This window comes from Nelumbo nucifera, chromosome 2 (assembly GCF_055504915.1).
Source record: "Nelumbo nucifera cultivar China Antique chromosome 2, China Antique-T2T, whole genome shotgun sequence".
NCBI lineage: Eukaryota > Viridiplantae > Streptophyta > Magnoliopsida > Proteales > Nelumbonaceae > Nelumbo > Nelumbo nucifera.
This window is the reverse complement of record NC_142650.1, coordinates 13716878-13737277: the sequence shown is the minus strand read 5'-3', so window position 1 is coordinate 13737277 and position 20400 is coordinate 13716878. Positions and strand designations below refer to the sequence as shown.

Sequence of the window (20400 nt, the reverse complement as noted above, 5' to 3'; positions counted from 1 at the left end):
CTAAAACAAACTCTGCTACTACTCGGGTGGTAGCCTACTGTCCTTTCCGCTGTTAGGCTATTTGCATGTGTTACGAATTATTAAGAGTCCCGTCTTTCTCCCTCTGTCTTTGTGAAGGCCTTTTTCACTTTGGCACAATTGTCCATCATTGCCAAGCTAATGGAGGAATTTGCACCCAAAACATTTATACTTGTTAGAGAATAAAAAACATTTTTAGGGACCTCACTTAAATATGACCAAGTGGTCTAGTGTTCCATCTTTGTAGCCCCTTTCGTGCGATCTTCTGGGCTTTGATAAGTTTGAAAGACCAAAAATCGGTCTTTTCCTGTTTAATAACCAAAAGCTGAAAAAAATGAGAAGACACATGCGTGAAAAGATTCAAAAAGACCAAGCTGCTGGTCTTTTTACGTGATAGATAGCCTTTAAATATGTTTCTAAAAGCTTGATAGACCAAGCTGATTACCAAATGATCTTTGTCTTTAAAAGACAATACCCTAAAAGTTCAATATGTCTTTTGGTCACTTGGTCTATTGGAAGATCTTTCTAAAAAGACTTACCAAACCACACCTAAATTTGAGCATAACACATTAATGTTCATGTGATTATCCAATCCACACTTCAAGCCCAATGAAATCCTTCAGAGCTTAGCAACCTCATATAACAGCTTAAGCTTTTAAATTAAATGATTCCTTAAAAATAATCACATATTTTGCATTCAAATTACACCACAAATAATTGAAAACCTAGGGAACCCTTTTGGCATACCGAAATGTTCTAAGATGAGTCCAACTGTTGTATGTACTCTGTACAAGCGTACAGACCTGACTCGAGGTTTACATGATCCAAAATGCAGCAGATGTTGAACGCATGTTGTAAGCAAGGTTCAAAGTATCGATACGATATGCATTTCAGTCGTATGGTATTGATACTTTGAACCTTGGTTGTAAGCCATGTTGTACACCTTTCAACTTACAATTCTAGCATTCCGACAGTCCTTCCGAAAGGACAGATAATGAACCCATGGCCATAGATCAAAAAGGAATATCGATTAACGAGAAAGTCCTCTTAGACAGCACAAATTACTCCATTTTAGACCTTGTAACCAGAAGTCAGCAATGGCTAACTTGGGTAGTGCCCATTAGTCAAATCGAGTTGCAAACAGAGAAAGCCCATTACTCCATATTGGATCACGTTACTGCAAGTCTACAAATTACTAATTTCAGTAGTGCCCATTAGTCAAATGGAGTTGCAAACAGAGAAAGCCCATTACTCCATATTGGATCACGTTACTGCAAGTCTACAAATTACTAATTTCAGTAGTGCCCATTAGTCAAATGGAATTGCAAACAAAGAAAGCCCATTACTCCATATCGGATCACGTTACTGCAAGTTTACAAATTACTAATTTGGGTAGTGCCCATTAGTCAAATAGAGCTACAAACAGAGAAAGCCCATTACTCCATTTTGGATCATGTTACTGCAAGTCTACAAATTACTAATTTGGGCAGTGTCCATTAGTCAAATCGAATTGCAAACGGAGAAAGGCCATTACTCCATTTTGGACCATGCTATTATAACTTTATAAGTCTAAAATGACTAATGGTAGTGCTCATTAGTCAAAACGAGTTGCAAACAGAGAAAGCCCATCAAAAAATGGATGGAGCTTATGCTGTATTTGGTAAGAGTGAACATGCAAATATCCACAGTTCATGAAATGTATTTAGGTACGCTAGTTTGCAGTTGGAATCGGAATCAGAATTGTGATTGAAGTCAGCAGGAATGAGATTTCGTTCCCAACTCACAAGGGAGGGGCAGGGAACCAGCAAGAATGGAAATGGGATTCCGATTCCACCCAACCAAACAGTTGGAATTGAGCTATTCCGATTTTCAGACCCCTATATATTCCTGCAAACTAAATGGAGCCTTAATTGTGACGGATATAAATATAAATTTAAATATTAAAAATCTACCATTTTTGCATTGACCAACTTTAAATGCACAAGTTTTATGGAAGCAAAATTTGTTCTCATTTTGAATGCAAAAGCATCAAAAAAATAAAACAATTTTACTTTCATTTCAGTACAAAAGCATATTCTTACCCAAGGTTCAAAATTTTGATATGTATCAGGCCATATCGGCTAATATATATCGTATCATGGGCTTCTTGATATGTATCAGACTGTACCAACAAAAAAAGAACCAGAGTGTACATCCACTTTGATTCAACATTAACATTCATACCAAACTCAAATGGCCAACTTGTCATGAGCCCTCTTTAAATTGCTTGGAGTTGTCATCAACATGGCGAGCTTTAACATGTTTCATTTGCTCCAAATGACATTTTTGTCGGGTAGTTCTTAAATGATTTTTTTGGGATAATTACTTATACCCTGAGGCAAGGTTCAAAATATCGATACACCCAATGCCTTTACTGGCACATCAGGCAATATCGGTACTTTTTTTAATTTTTTTTCAAAATCGGTTCAGGGGGACTGGTTAAAGCTCCTCCACCCCCTGAACCGGTCAGAACCACAATACACCCTCTGTAGGGGTGTATCAGATCCTTGTAAGATGGCCTCACACAAAAAAACCACCTGTTAAGAAAACAATTGAGTATTAAATTTTTTTATAATCTCATTTTTACCCTTCTTTTTCTCCCTTTCCTCTCCCAGAGATAAGATTAGCGCCCCACAGCACCTTTCACCTATGTATTGGGAACATCTTTCCATGACAAGTACAGTAGATATTCCCAATGCTGAGATGTGCAAATGGAGTGTCCTATGTGGAGTCCAAATCTGCTTCTCACTGAGCGCACCTCACACCATCCACACAGAATGTCCTGGCCACACATCAGGAACATTTCCCGTACTCGTATTTATTATTCATGGGGAGATATTCCCAATACAGGATAGAATGTGGCTGTGAAGTCAGTGTGAGGCACTCTCTGAGAGGAGTATATCCTAATTCCCCTCTGTGGGGTGCCAAAGTGATTTCATCCTCTCCCAAGTCCCAACCTTTAAACCCCAATACTCTCTCTCCCTCTCTCTCCCTCTCTCTCTCTCTCTCTGATATTCTCGTCCTCAGGTAACAGTAGCAGCTGGAAATGGAATAATATTCATACACGAAATCCTGTAACATCAAAGGTGATAACTGGGAACACCAACGCCCTCCAATTGGGATCCTTGAAATCCATAGCTTCTTTCTCTTACACAATCTCGGCGTTCAAGCATCATGGCCTCCCTTCTACAAGGATCCGTTCATTCCCATTGCTGATACCCAATGAACCAATAGCAGCTCTCAAATTTCTTAGATTGAAGCTATTATATGTGGGCTTATTGACATGATCGAACACCACCTCATCAATTAATCACCCCATGTGGATCCAACACTAGACTCAACCCAAGGTACCCCTACCCTGCATTCTTTCAAAACTCAGAAGCTTCATCAAGTGAGAACAAGTGTTCTACAGAGGTAAGGACCTTTCCCACAGTCAACAATGAAGAGCTTATGGACTGCGTATATTTTGAATTGAAGGCCACACTCAGTAAGGGGTAGCCCATCCTCAAGATCCCAGAAAAGCTTGTACACAAGGCTGTGGCAATCCTGATTCCTGAGTAATAGTTCCATGGAATGACAATTCATCTATATCTAGGCTTTGATTGACCAGCTTACTAGATCTAAAATGGGCCCAATTCATGGCTCAAGGTCCCCAACTGATTTTGCAACTTGTAAGCATTTGCAGACTTATCAAGTAACAATCTCTATCCATCAAAAAGTAACATAAATCTCTCTATATGCGTTCCAGGTGGTGCATGCATCAATGTTAAGAGGGTGGATTCTCGGAGGTTTCAAAACTTAAGCTGAACATGAGATATATCGATTAACCGAAAAAATACTAAATAATTTTATTTTTTATATCGGTAATCCAATTTTTTATGTTTTCTAAAATGCCAAAGTCAAGATCCTTGCATTTGCTATTTTTTCAATCGCATCGCCTTATTAGCTCGGCACTGTATTGTTGTTTTCAACCACAGAAAATCTACGTATTTTTATCTTGATTTATGTTTTTTATTCAAGTAGAAAATGTATCAAACTCACACACTACATGCTTTTCAAATTTATATAAGCATAGACAAATAATTTCAGCAAAAAGAATGATAATGCAAACGCAATACAATCGATCACAATAAAAGGGCTCTTTCAAAAAAGAACCAAAGCTTTTCCCCTTCTGCAACAAATTCATTGGACGAGCATCCCCGACCTCTTCGGGACATTACAATTCGTTTAGAAAAATGGGGCAGAGCTGAGATTGAAAAATGGGAAAAGTAAGGAATGTGAGATGGAAACAGTAGACGAAGCGGGATCAAAGTGAGCCCGTCATCTGTGGATACACCCATCTCTACGGTTGTCTGGCCGCTGCCCGTTCCCAAATTGAAACCGGGCTTTCACTGTATGCACTCATTGGTTCTTGAAAAAGGGTATCAGAAAAATTAAGCCCTTTTTCTCTATATAGAACGAATGCGAAACCGTTGAAACATTCAATAAGAGAAGAGATATCATGGCGCACTTTCAGCTTAAATACTTCCACGCTCCATCTCTTTCCTATTTAACATTACATCCTCTACAAACTAGAACCAATAAATCTGACCAATCGATACAAATTCGCAGGAAGACAACAAGAAATCTAAATCAAAGGACATATAGTGGAGGCTCATATCAAGTGTAATTTTAGAATTCTGTCATCGTGGGAGCAAACCCATGGAAGGAACGAAGAACGAAGAACGAAGAGAAAAGGGTATGAAGACACCAAGCTTACATTATTGGAGATTAATGAAGCGGCACCTTCTCCCCCCTTCTCTTACTTCTCTTCTTCTCTAACAGCTCAAGGGTTCTCGAAACCCCACTCAAGCCCTCTCTCTTTATAATCATGGCCTTAGTTACAAACAACATCTATAGACATTTAGACATTAAACAGAGAAAGAAAATAAATCAAAACTGAGTGCCGAAACAGAATATGAGAAAATCTAACGCGAGAGAGAAAGAGAGGGGGAGGGGGAGGGGGAGAGAGAGGGGGGAGTGAGAGAGAGAGAGGTCTTCAGAGGAGATTATATAGGGAGGAGTCAAGTAACTAGGGTTTCAAAGTATTCCCCCCTACGATTCTTAAGAAGCACTTCGGCACACATACATAAATACGCCACCAGTATTTCCATGCTCATTTCTCCAAACCTACCTCAAGTAACTAGGGTTAAGCATGGATCGTATAGGGAGGAGTCAAGTAACTAGGGTTAACCTTTATGATCATTATACTTGTCCAAACCTACCTCAATTAGGGTTGAGCATGGATCGTATAGGTCCGGTTTCAGAACCCGAAACCTAAATCAGAACATATCCTATCAAAATTAAGTTTGAGGGTGAGTTTTGGCCTTGGCATTTAAGATTGATTTTAGGGTTTATCCGTGAATTTATTTTTTTTATCATTTTCTAGGAAAAAATGAAACCTGTTATTTAAATTCTTGATTTTCAATAATAATAACAACAATAAAACCTTATATTACTTTTATTGATTAAGTTGAATAATTTAATTTGAAAATTATCATAATATATTAATATATAATACAAAACTTAACATCTCTAAGACAACTTTTGATTCCAAAGCCAATTCCACCAAAGTCAATCAAAGCAACCAGCTTGAGTGAGACAATTCTAAGAATTTGAAACCAAATCCTATCTGATAGTAAATTGGATAGGATTGATTCAAGGCTGGTTTAATGTCAATTTCAGTTCCGAGTAGAACCTGCCCACTTTCTTGTCCCTGGGATAAATTACAAAGTACCACCTGATATTTTGGGATAGTGACACTTGACCTTGAACTTTCATTTGTGCCAAATACCCACCCTAAACTTTTGATTCTAACACTTTGCCCCTACCTTGTTAAGCATAGGGATGGCAATTTCTACCCTGTCCAATAACCCCTCCCCAAAAACACTTTTAATTCTAACACTTTCCTCTAAAAATTGGATTTTGAGGTAGGGATGAGTTTCTGGAGACAACCCATACAAGTAGGGTACTAGAATTAGGCTAAACACAACCCTCCCCGTGCAACATATTATTGGAAGGCGTATGAACTTATATATACTAGGTGTTGAATGTAACAATATTTTAAAATTTATGTAAAGAACTTATTTTGGTATTTGGTGATACACACCACTACTAACCCCTCCCCAAATTCAATGGCTGAGGGAATAGAATCCATGTCTATGTTGGAGCAAACAAGATAATATACCAACTGAGCCACCCCTCAATAAATGTATGCCGTACATGTTTAATCAAATAATTTAAAATTTTGATGTTTGGTCATGTTATTTTACTTATTACTTGTATATAGTAAGAAATTAGGTGAAGGTTCTAAACCCAATCCACCAATATGACCCACCTCACCTTCAAATGCAAAGAGTATTTTGCATTCCATGTCTAGAATTTACAAAACCCTCCCTGAACCCACCCCCATTGTCATCCCTAATCAGGTTTGATAATAAAAGATAAACTTGCTAAAATGTCCATTCAAAGTTCAATAAGCTAGGAGAAGAAAACATCAAAACAACAATAATAGAAAAGTTGCATGGTAACTCTTGTTGTATTTTTTATTTTTTTCAATTTTTAGTATTTTTTATTTCCCCTATCTTCATTTTTGTTGTATCTTTTGTATTTTTGCAATTTCTTGCATTCTTTATTTTATTTTATTTTTTTGTATTTATCAATTTTCTACAAAAATGGTCTCATAAAATGATATAAGGGCATTTAGACAAAGTTTGGGAGTGCTTATTTGAAAAAAAAAAGTAAATGATTATTCTAATAAAAACTTATGAAATGAGTGTTTGGAGAAAAAGCACTTATTTATTTCAAACAGGGGTAGTATAGGTATTTTCAACATAATGTGATAGACCAGAAAGGAAATAAGAACTTAAAAATAAGCCCTAAATATTGGGCTTCTGGAATAAACACTTATATCTATTTGTTTGTTCTTAAGTCTGACACCTAAAAATGCAATAATTACATCAAGAGGTATATTGGTATTGGTGAACTTTTCTTTCCTCTAAACTCTAAATACAAAGAATGTTGTTCAGAATTCTGAATTTTAAAAATTATCAAATATCCATTTTGACCCCATATATGAATTTTTGTTTGTCTTTTTTGGGGTATCATTGGAAAACAAAAAAGTGTATAATTGCACTTTAAGAGATAAGAGATAAGAGATAAGAAGAAACGAACAACCATTTTCCTCTTAAAGTTAAAAGATTCCTCTTAAGAGATAAGAGTTAAGAGGATTCCTCTTAAGATATAAGATTTAAGAGGATTCCTCTTATTTAGAGTTTTGCACTTATTTCTCAAACACAAATAAGCACTTATTAGTGTGGTGATGGGCCCCAAAATAAGTGCTAATTTTTAAGCATTCCCATAGCCTTATGATGTTTTTTAGAAATGCTTAAACAGGCGTATGACAGTCACGTGAGATTCATTTTGGAAGACAGTGCAAGAGAAGACCATAATAAGTGGCATTAGAAAGAAAAAAGAAAATGGCAAATGCTACCACAACACAACAGACTTGGCTGTTGCAAAGCCCTTCAACCAAAAAAGGACAACACAATACCTGCATACCCCACCCTGAACACGCACAAAAGAAGAAAACCTATTTATGTTAACTCCTCTTTTAATTTAAGGTCTCCATAACAGACAAGTCTCCTTTGATAAACTGAAACCTCAAACAAACATATATCCTCCAAAAGAGAGACACCCAAGGCTAACCTGCAATTGCCAGAAGTCCAAGGCTAGCCTGCAATTGCCAGAAGTCCACTTACATGCTCTCAAGCTAGAGAATCTATAACCAAGTTGGCTGAGCTTTGCACCCATTTGAATGAAGGAGAAGCCAAACTTGACTAAGGCCCATGATTTACCCTCCCCAGCAGCTCCGATCCAAGTTCTCTTCAACTAGAATACATAATTACATATAATGAAAGACAAAAGCTCTGACATTTTACTTTATCGTCTTCGACTCTTACGAGCCTTGCGGATCTTCAATTGCTTCAGAATATACTGAATAACCTCCTTCAAGTTGGCTTTCCTTTCTTCCGCAAAATTCCAAAGTTCAGGAACTGCATATCTCCCACTTGCATTGTATTCATTTATCTCTAATAACGCATTACATACAGAACCATACACTTCAATACCCCACTCCTTCAATTCTATTAGTTTCTCATCGCTGTCATCTATTACTTCCGGCAATATTCAGATGTTATACTTCACAAACCCAGAAAATGCTAGATTAACCATGGACCATAGTTTCTTATTTCTTATGCCCTTTCTTCATAGTTGGTGAATAGGGCCATAAAAGAGAAGAAATATAAACAAATTTGAGAGATTGGCTACATACTTGGAGGTCCCCATTAATTAAGGTTTTTCTGAAAGGGTGCCAATCTGAACTTTTAATGTTCTCCTGCCATAATGAGCACAGTTTAACAGACTCCATATTCCAATCTTCAGCTGGAAACTTCTGCACGCAAATATTTCGAAATGGTTTCTGATCAAGCTCCCCCATTCGCTTGACCCCAATTTTAGTGGCACTATTAAAGCACTGCTGCAAACCCTGTGGTCAAGAGGGAAAACTTTTCAGTACAACAGACCTTTTGTAGGGTCTTAAGAAAAATATTACCGAGGCCCATGAAAGGCAGTGACTTGGATCTGGTGAAGGAGGAGCCTCCAATAACTCGCCACCTGTTGCATATCAGGGGATCAGAACCATCATTGGATGAGAGCACATCTGCGGCAACCTCTGTCGCCACATTATCGAGCGACTTCCAATAAAAGGTGAACACGTCAACTTTGTTTATTCTCTGAAACTTAACGGTGCCTAACCGCGGACCTTAACAAAAGGTTAAGTTACTTTATTGAGCTTATGCACTAAAAATCAGCAAGATCAGATCACTATTGCCATATGATTCATAAATTTACTTTATTGAGCTTTCCAAGAATTCTTATAGCTATACCCATTCAATGGTGTATTCCAGTCCCCTAAATAAAGAACAATTGGCAAGTTATGTGTCCCTATACCATTTTAGAAGTCTTGTGGCCCCAGACCCAAGGTTTTTCCTTGAGAAATCCTTACATCAATCAATTCCTTGCGTGCTTCCTGTAGCTCAAGGTTACTTCTGCGTTCTTTAACCATTAGAGTTCGATTAAGAGCTTCAAGATCTTCTATTTCACCTGCTTTCTCTTCTAGTTTTCTAACGAGAACTTCAATCTGCTTATGGACATTGAAATCATCATCACTTTCCACATGTTTCTGTTCTGGAAATTTTCCTTCCTTTATGGTTATATTTCTTCTAAGCTGCACTTCAGTAGACATCAATATGACAAAGTAATCGTCGGTTGTATAAGATACCAAAACAATAACCAGAAAGTCTAAAACCACAGTTAATAGTCATAAAAGACTCTGATAAGAATGTAAAATCACAATGCATAGTTTATTATTACAACAGAATCAAGAAAGCTATTTTTTGGTATAGGATAGCTAAAAAAGACGAGGCCATGGTTAATGAGCACTTAGAAGCATTTTTCAATATCAAGTTTTGAAAAAGTCTAGTCCAAAATCATTAGTGACCTGCACCAAGTCCAAGAAAAGAATTGATACACATTGGTTGATACTGGCCAATATGGATCAGAATTTGACCTTGGTGATGCATATCCACCATGAAATACCAGGAACAGACCAACTTTCTACAGTATCAAAATGTGTACCTTATGGTACCAATCCTGATCATATCAACAACCGTCAATGTAACTAAACAATATCAAGCCAAGCATTTCACCATTTCATCACTTGTACCTTGCATCATTCAACTATATTTGGCAGACTTTTTACCTACATGGTGAATCCAGCAATCCATCTGGGATCAATCATTAGAAACTTCACTGAAACAATCAAGTTGCAAAATTACCACAGGCCAGACTTTACATTGAACTATGTAACAAGTCCAAAGGAACGAAATTCCTCAAATTGACAGATCCTTCAGCCAGAAGCACAAGTTAGGAGTATCTGCTTAGAGAAGAAAATTAGGGGACAAATGTTGGTTCCGGATATAACCTTTTTTTATTTTTATTTTTATTTTATTTTATTTTTTTTTTTTGGGGGGGGAGTATAGAATGCATTAAACACATTCCTTAAAATATAATAGATACATAATTGAACTAAAAAAATATATATATTAAACATGTATTCATCATGCAATGAGTACATATATATTTATGTATTAGATATGTTTAGCACATCTAACATATATTTACTTTGGATCCTATAATTATATAATGTTAAATTTGGAAAATCAACACAAAAACTATAGAATGCATTAAACACATTCCTTAAAATATAATAAATATATAGTTGAACTAAAAAAAATATATTAGACATGTATTGATCATGCATAAGTACATACATATATTTACTTTGGAATAACCTATGCACACTAACCCACAGATAAAATTCTGTCCTTCAAAACAGATTTCAGCGTATCTTCAGTTTCAAATTTATTTTCAAAAATCCTCAGGTTCCTCTCAGTCCATATTGTCCACATCACGGCACGAATAGAAGTCTTCCAAATAATGGACCATCTTTGCTAAACCCCTTAAGATTCCAGCTCAAGGAAATCAACCACAGGTTCTGGATTGCACCCTCTCACCCCAGATTCCTTTCACCCTCACCCACAGAACATCCGTGACTTTGCAATGGATAAACAAGCGGTTAGTAGTCTCTGGAACCTCATTGCACAAAATGCAAGTATTGCTCGACAGCTCAATTCCCCTCCTTACCAACTTTTCCTTTTTGAAGCACCTGTCAAGAGCAGCTGTCCAAAGCAGTTTTCAGAGACTGTAAAGAGATCCTCTTTTACCATGTGTTTTTGCCTCAGTAATATATTCACTCAAGCCTACATTTTCCTAAAGACCAGTTTTCAGAGATGAACTAGAAAAACACACAGAATCTGGATTTTAATAGTATTAAACAGAATAATAGCAGATTAGAACCTGATACACTTTAAAAAGATCGACATTGAAACCATAAACCTTTTTAGATGAATTATATAATTTATATTATATAGAAAAAGAGAAAATAACATACAAAAAAGGATGTATAGATATGCACAAAATATGAACAAAAATATTGCGCACTCCTAATCAAATTCTATTTAAGCAGTGTACTAAGGCCCTGTCAATTCTCAATTTGGCCCCCACATCAGCAGTGGTAGTCAACTATCTCAGGATCCATATAACCTGGGCATTCAACAAATCCATAGATCCCCTTATTTCGTTAAGGAAATAAGTTTAGTCTTCAATGTCCATAACCCACCTTTTTGGCATCACAATAACATGTTGGAGTTGATCTCAATTACCAGGGAAAAAATATAAAGTTGTTTATCTGTATATAAGGAAAGCCCCATGGAATCAACTTCTCCATTGGACCCAACAAATGCCATAAAATGATGCCATCTTTTTTGGAGAAAGCCTCACCAATCCCATCTAGGTAGGATTCCAAATGGATCTACCATTAAACTATAATTTGATTGTATTAGCTATCAGTGGAGAGAGATTGTTTCTATTTGGGGGGTCCACAAGGAAAACCAAAGGATTCCAGTAATTCTTTTAGAGATAATTAATTGAAGCCATCAAATATAGCCACCGGATATTGCATTTATATTTTTCAAGTTCTACAGTCCCCACATCAAATGAGCAGAACCTAAGAGATCTTATGACAGCTTAGAAGCAGTGGGAACTTATGCCTTCACTTAAAAAATGAATGAATAAATAAATAAATTAGTACCAATATTTGACACTAATTAAGATAGAATCAAGGAACTAGTAACACAAAGACTTTATGGATACCATTTATGTGACTTCAACATGGCCATTTGAAGGGGATAACTTTGGCTGTTGGGGGCCACAGTCTATACTGTTGAGAGCGTTTGAAGTGGATTTTGCTAGTATAAGGCCCACAAATACAAATGTATATAGCCCTACATGTAGTCATTGACGACTCCCATTTAGTTGAGTCAAAGCCAGTAAACCCTAAAATTTCTCGTATTTCTCCTAGCAAGTTTCTAACTCTAATTTGAATTTTGAAAAAGAGATAAGGATTAGAGAGAATAGGAAAGTGGTTGAGGAAAGGTAGGAGATGTGGGTGATTCCTATTGGTCAACACATGAGGTGGTTCCCTAATGGGAGGAACCACCTAGAGTTTTGGGTGGATAGGGTCCCTCCCTCTAAATCGATTTTGGTAGTGAGAAGCCCCATATTTCATGCTACCATCAAACTAGCATTGGAAAGTAGAGAGAACGATTGAGAGTAGGGCTGTTCATAAGAATGCCCAACCCGACCAAACCGACCAACCCGGACCGACCCAACCCGAGTCGGCCGGGTTTTCATCAGTACCGGTCGGTTTCGGGTTGGGCAAATATATAAACCGATATATCGGGTCAGTTTCGGTTTTCTTGTGTGAAAACCGAAACCAACCCGACCCGAACCGAACTATTCTTCTACTAGTTCGGTAGTTCCTAGTTTGAGTAGTTTCCTACTTAACTATAACTATTCTTCTACTAGAACTAGAAGGCCCATTAGGCAATTACAATTAAAATAGGCAATCTATCCTAGTTTCTAACTTTCTATTATCTTTTACAATTAGAATTCAATTAGGTGTCCTTTTGTACAGGAGCAAAACCGAAACCGACCCAAACCGACCCAACCCGACTCAAACCGACCAGGTCGGTTTGGCCTATCAGTGGGTCGGTTTCGGTTTCCACCTCAGGTAACCCGACCAGGTCGGGTCGGTTGGGGAAACCCCAATAAACCGACCCAATCCGACCCGTGAATACCCCTAATTGAGAGAGGGAGACTAGGCCGTAGCTATCTAGTCAAGGGCTAGAGAAAAGAAAGGATAATTTTGAGAGAACAAAGAAGATAATCGAACCAGCTCCAATTGCTATACCCTTGGGCGTGACTTTCAAGGAAAAAAAGGCTCAAATAGAAGCAAGAGATAGAATCTAGTTGCTGATTAATCCATATTGAGTGTATCTGATCAAGAAAAGAACAAGGAATTGGTGCATAGATAATGGCAGCTGCAGGTATGATTTTATATAAATTAACCTTGTTTTGTTCTTGTGATTAAGTTGACACTCGATCAACCCAAAAGATTTATCAAAAATGAATTAACAGAAAATTGTTCTTGGAAACTGATAAAATTTATTGATAATAATAATAATATATCAAAAAATATTACCAATTTCCAATAATAAGAAAAATAATATGATCACCTAGTAAATATTCTTAAACTTTGCCAAGTTTGTACTTCATACAAATACGTAGGTAGGTAATCACTAAAATGTTTTTTTTTTTTTGGTGAGAAAATAAGATGATGCAGTGGTTTGTTACCAATCTCATACCATTGGATGCATATCACAAGAAGAGTTCAATTTTTGACAAAATTTACCCTTTTCTTTTCAGTATTTAGTTCTTTCCACTTGAGGTCATGTTGGGCTTCTCACTTTTCCAACTCTTTAGTTCGCTGCTCAAGTTCTTTCTGTTGAGATTCCAACTCCAACTTCAACTTCTCATTTTCTTGGGTAAAGTGGAAAGAAAGTTTGTCTGAAATGCACTGCATCTTCCTAATTTCTGAGGAAAAACAACAAGTACTGATGCATTTGTTAAAAAAAACTCACATCAGACAGAAGAGTAGTAAAAAAGTGAATTTATATCTAAACATAGTTGAAGTTTTACAAGCACTAGTCATTTTATCAATAATTGTAAAATTTTATTAAAAAATGAAAGAATAATATGCACAAGTATGCCAAGCATCTCTCAAACAAATGGGCTGGTCTCAGCCACCTATCCCAAATTGTTTTACATCCTTTCTGAATTTAAAAGACTATGTCCCCCATTCACCCCCTTGCTTGGCTAGAATATCAGTGGGACACTTTGTTGATCTTTTGACCCAAGAAAAGGTGGTACCTATCACCCTTGTGCTTCCTCAAGACATGTCAGTATTGTTATTGTCCTTGCCCTTGCCTTTTTATCCAACCCACCACTGATTCTAAGTCACCTTCCACCTGCAAGTTACTGGAATTTAATGATGTATCCAATCTTAGTCCCTGCAAAACTGCTAACGTTTCAGCCTTTCCCTGCCTATAGGACCGGAGTTCGTGGCAAGTATAGTCACATGTTCATCCCTGAAAAAAAAAGGCAGCCTAGTGTGCGAGGCTCTTGGCAATGCAGAGTCTGGGGAGGGATAGATGTACACAGCCTTACCCCTGCACATATAGAGAGGCTGTTTTAAAGATTTGAACCCTGGTCACCCAGATCACAATGGAGCAACCCAACCGTTTTAGACCTCTTAGAAAATTACAAGCTATAGATAAAAGAAAACAATACAGAGAATACATAAACAACAACCTGATTTGATCCTATATGATCTTAGACTGGTTCATGAAATCAAAAAGATATGATGCAAACTGCAAAGTGAAGCTGGATACACTGAGGCATTCCATACTAGATTGCCTTAAGGGGTTGCCAGGTTGCAAAAGATCCACTTCTTAGAGTAGTAATAAACAATGAGATTTAAAAAGGAGGTTGTTTTTATTTTTGAGTAAAAGGAAAATCATAATTATCTCCTTTTATTGTCCAACATAATGTGAATGTCCTAGCTTCCCTTTGTATCCTAAATTCTATCAAAACCAACCAAAACAGGATATTACCCAATGTTGGTCCTAACCAATGTTCAGAGAACCAGACTAGGCAAAGAACCAGAAAAGGGAGAGTTTCACGGGTCAGAGGTTCAATCGTGATCAAACCAGAGGTCAAACTGTGATGGCATAACATAAATACTATATAAAATATATTTTACAAATGTTAATTACACTTGGATGTGGTGGATAGATGGCTAATTCCTAAATTTTTTAAAACAAATGATCAGGGTTCAAGCCTCTTAACTCACGTTTTCTTTAAACTAGTGTGTATTAAAGCAATATATACATGTTTTTCAAGAAGATAACTAGAATTCATTACAAAATGAAGAAATACATGAGAAGATGTACAACCAACACTATAAAAGCTAAAGATGCTGACTACAAAGGCAGAGCATTTAGATCTTTGGGAATCCAAAGTAAAGATATTGCCGTAGGTTCTAAATGTCCCTAGCTGATTCCAAGATTAGAATATATGATTGTATCTTTACTTTAGAATCTATGACTGTATTCGTGATCAGTTTCTTTTCACATTTTTCAATCACTGGATTCCAAAAACTTAAACTCCTTGGGTTTCCTCTAGGGGAATCCCCAAGTAAGAAATGGGGAAATGTTATTCTTTACACTCCAAGACCTTAAAACTTTCCATAAGGCTCCTATAAGCAATGTTTAAAGCAAGGCATTAATGAATACAAATAAAGAGATGGATTAATGGTAACAAGACTACACATAAATAAAAGGTTTTGGGTTCAAGTCTTGCCATTACCATATCGAAATTTTTATTCATGTGGTGATCTGGGCGGTTTTATAAAACCGGTACCAGTTCACTAGTTTTCTGGTTAAACCAAGCAGTCAGCTGGTTATCATGAATTAAAGTTTTCACGGTATGACCAAACCGGCCAGAGGCCCAAGTCACAGTTCATTGGTCCCAACCAACTAGAATCTTAAGAAGGGCGCATTGGATAAGGACCTAATTTTGGCATTTTTTGCACAAAGTAACCATCATACTCAAACCTAAACCTAAATTCTCATGCTTGTCAACCCAGGATTTTACTATTGCAATAAGCAATGACCCTTTATAAAAATCAATCAAACAGCAAATACCTCCAACCTAGGGCATTAATATAGGAATCCAGCCAAAAGTTACTATTCTATTCTTTCCAACTTAATGGGTATCACAAATTTTTGCAAGTTGAGTATTAGCACTGTCATGTGAAGCCACTTAAGGACCATAGGAATCAAATAGCTTGGTGCTAGATGGACCTAATATAGACCATCTATTTTTGTCAACAACAAATGTAATTTTTTATAATAGTAGATGTAATGTCAAATGATCCATGGTGGAATCAAATGATATAAACCTTTGAAAACTCAATATCAATTTTAAACAGTGTTGCCCAGGGTTTTCAGCATGCTACCAAATTTTGTTTCACCTATTTTTTGGAATTTAACTCACTGAGAGCATGCCAAAATATCAAGATGTAGAATAAAAGTACTTCATTCATTCACCATCAACAACTAACAAAAGAAAGATAAAATTACCACCTAAACATGAACATCTTTAAGGAAAAAAAAAAAACAAGAAAGAGAAATTACAAGTTCTAGATTGTAGCATACCCATGTAACCTTGATGCAGCTTCTCTTTCTCCTCCATCATCCTACTAAGGGATGCAGATATCTTATTGTATTTTCTTTCCACTTCTTGCAACATTTGGTTTTTGACATCAATCTCCTTGGCTAGATTAGCAACTAGTTTGCCCATTCTTTTTAATTCTTCGTGCATGTTATTAGCCATTTAACAGGGAAAATCCTAGATAAATACATGGACCATTAAGAAACTCGAAAGTCAGAACCTGCAAGTTAATATAATGCCAGGACTAATGGTTTGAGTACCAAATTGACAAGATAAGAACTTATGAGACAATAGGTAGAATTTTTTTCTTTCTTTTTATGAAAGTAACTTCTGAGACAAAAGGTACAAAAATGAAACTATTAATAATCCAGAAGAGTTTTAGAGTGTACACACCTTACCTAAGAAAGTTTCTCAAAAACTTAATTATGGAAATGCATTTATAATGACCCAAGGCCTTTTGTGCAAGGAAACTTGATAGTACAACCAATACCTATATTCAACACTTCACATTAAAATAAAAAAATGCTACAAAACTCGTTTCCCTATAGCAAGTAGAGATTATTGCTCAAATCTTATATCTCATTGTCTTAATTGTTACAGTATGTACCTTTCTAAAAAATCGTTATTGTATTATATACTATAATCTCACCTTTCCAAAAAATCTCACCATCAATAACTTTTAACTCTTTCAAAAGATTTATCAATAAGACTGACAAGGTATCCAACAATCCATATATTATTTTGCTTACCATGTTAGCAAATTTTGTACGGATTATGCTAAAAGTCCTATATATTAAAAAAGAACACTCTAATTCTTTTCTAAATTAATGTCAAGTAAGGTTCTAGCTAACCCCATATCACCACCAAGGGAATAAAAAAAACTAAATCAACATTTTTCCGTACAGTTAATATACCACCATCCTTGAAGATTGTAGATCCAAAATGAAGAAATGACTCTTTTTCTTCTAGGTATGATCCTTTGTTTCCACCTCAGATAACTCCAAGACTAAGGTGTGAATTCTTGCCGAATCTTGATGGCTGCTGCAGAATAATATCTGATGTTAGGTGGTGGCAGGCATTGGTGGTCTCATAACCAACTCTGCAGGAACAGTGTTATGGGCTTATAGAGGACCTATTGGCATTACAGGTGTGGCTGAAGCTGAAGTCATAGCTCTTCTGGTGGAGTTAAGGGTGGCTAGGTCTATTCACTCCCTCCCTATTGTGGTGGAGGGTGATTCAACAAATGCCATAGGATGGGTTACTAATCAGGATGTAGGTCCTTGGAAATTGGCCCACTTTCTCACTAGAATTCGAGAGCTGAATGTTATGGCAAATTCCGTAGCAAAATCAGGGGGATGTATGACTTCATTGTATAGTGATAGCACTTTGCCATTGTAACTTTTTTTGGATTTTTTGGGCTTTCTGGTTTTTGTACATCCTCTCTCATGAACATTACCCTCCCTTTTGATTTTTAATGAAAGCTGCCTCTTCTCAAAAATAAAAGAAATGATCCTTTTTTTCCTTTGAACTAAGACCTGGGCATGCAGATAAGAAATATGCCTCTCTAAGCTCTAAAACCGTAACAAGTACAGAGCACATTGAACACCCAGAAAAGCACAGAGAATTTTCCCATAATGTCGTCAAATAATTTTTTTTTTTTAATTTGATGAATGAATAAGATTTTATTGAAGAAAGATCAAGAGGTTTAAGTCATTACAGGCTACACATGGAGGCATGAGCTGCTACCTCTCCTAAAAAAAGTATTACATCAGACTAAAACAAAAAAGGTTACAGAGCTGCCCAAAATAATTGTTCCCTTGAGAGGCCCCCCCTGCTTAGCTAATCCTTCTGCTAAGGTACTTGCTGTTCTGCCCACCCATTGTGAGGTAATAATCATGTTCCTTGAAAACCAATTAACGTTCCTCAAAAGGTCCCTGTAGCACCATATAACTGAGCCTGGATTTGTCAACCATCCCACAACAACTCATACTGTTGTCAAACATCAATAACTAGGTTCAAATCATCAACCATTTTATTTAATTCTAAAAGCACAAACAGAACCCAGGTGCTGAGATTGTATTTGTAAGACCTAAAACTTCATTATTATGACACCTCAAAGAAAATGCACCCCTCCTGTGAGCACAGCATTGTTAGACTTCTTAGGAGATTACATGTCTTGCTAATAACATCCTAATTAGTCTTCCAAGGATTTATATTGAATGGACACGCTTAAATGGATGAAGTGTCTGTGTTACACACTTACACATCCATTGGATGCAAACACTTCAGCATTTCTTTCCATTTTTTTCTTGGACATTTAATGGAAAATTGAACATCTAAGATACATTACAGGTTCTATCTTAGAAGACTGTTACTGTATGAGAACATTCTGTAATACTTATTCAAAGACTATTGTTCCTGTTGATGACAAGATCTTAATAAGCCATTCTTGGAAAAAAAATGAATTAGAGATAAAATTTTAATTTGACACCTATGTGGACAATGACAACGTGGGAGATGAAACCTTTTAATTAATTTTTCTTTCTTTTCTTCCTTTGATAATTACAAGTTGTTATTTAGTAGAACTCTATAGGGATTTATTTGAGTAAGAATTTAGTTTATTTTAGAAGTCTTGTTTTGTTAGGAGACAAAGTTTCCTAATAGCCTAGGAGTTTTGCCTATAAGGCTATAAATATGGCTGTAATTTGTTCGTTTGAGATATATGTCAGTAAAGCTGCTCTTCTTTTGGAGAATTTTCTCTTTCTCTTTTATCTCTCTCCCCCCTTGGTGGATCCCTAGGGTTCGTGAGAAGCCTTGTATCCTATGAGTGGCCTGTCAAGGTGGTGAAAGGCTTTCAGCAATGTCATTGCTGCGTAGTGGGGTTTTACCTCGCCAAGATTGGACCTCCGTCCCTACAACAGAATTGCACCACGCACTCCTAACCGGCATCATAATTTAGAGTATTTTTGGATTTGGGTGCAAAATTAGGAGGTGATATGAGATATTAAACTCTGAAAGAGTAATATAGAGACTTTCATGATATTCCTTGCAAACTAGCAGAAGCAAACTTCCTCTTTTATGATAGGTAACAGATAAAGGAAGCTGAATTCTCTCATCATATTTCAGCCATTTAATCGCTTGCTCACTCCTATAGATGTGTTGAACCTAATTAAAAAAAAGATTCAACAAAGGTGACATATGAGCTGAAAGTTCTACTGAATTAGGGTTGACAAACATAAAAGCTTTTAGGATTTTAGGCGTCTGACTAAATTTTTTAGGCCATGTGGAATTGAGTTACCCATCTGCATTTCATAGAAGTATTGTACAATTACTACTTGCGCATACATGAATATCCACTCATTTACACCACAAGGTACCATATTCGAGAGAAAGCTTCAAATAGCATGTTTCTTAAACGAAACTAAAAACCATAGAACAAATAAGTCCAGAAGAGTGAGAGTGAGTGAGAGAGAGAGAGAGAGAGAGAGAGAATAAATTTAGTTAGAAAACTAAGCTACTTTGCATGATTATCTGCTCAGAAAACACAGGATTACGCATAGATTTCCGAAAAAAAAATGAAAGGGAGAAAAAAGCAAATGTTCCAAACCTGAGCTTAGATTTTACAGATGAAAATGAAACAACTCTCACAGAGACGTAAATCGTTGCTAATGGAGCTCTTGGCGAGAAAGTAAATAGAAGAAGAGAGAGCAGGAGAGAGTTTTTACACTATGGAGTTGGCACAAATATCTGCCACATGCCACGAATGAAAACAAATGTCCTTTATAGCCTGAACTCGGGCCAGGCTAGACCGAATTGGACCCGATTTGGGTTGAAGACCGGCTTAACAATTAATAAAGGGTAAGAAGGCCGTATTGGGAATTTGGTATAACATATATTTAGCAGCGTAGGTAGGTAGAACGTGAATTATTCGAATACACTGGAAATGGTAAAATATGCATGTGTAGCTTATGAAAATAATATAAATTTCAT

At 36.6% G+C, this 20400-nt stretch overlaps 1 long non-coding RNA gene across 2 annotated transcripts; it reads right to left on the bottom strand.

Moving 5' to 3' along the window:
* Window positions 1–8313: 8313 nt before the first annotated feature.
* Window positions 8314–20154, bottom strand: LOC104597176 (uncharacterized). 2 transcript variants are annotated; one of them, XR_016082496.1, is made up of 4 exons: window positions 20018–20154; window positions 16395–16587; window positions 9161–14345; window positions 8314–8641 (listed from the first exon to the last, which is right to left on the bottom strand). It is a non-coding gene; the product is annotated as an uncharacterized LOC104597176 (long non-coding RNA). The 2 variants fall into 2 exon arrangements; XR_016082497.1 differs by lacking the exon at window positions 8314–8641 and having other exon boundaries at window positions 8991–9382; window positions 13529–14345.
* Window positions 20155–20400: the final 246 nt, after the last annotated feature.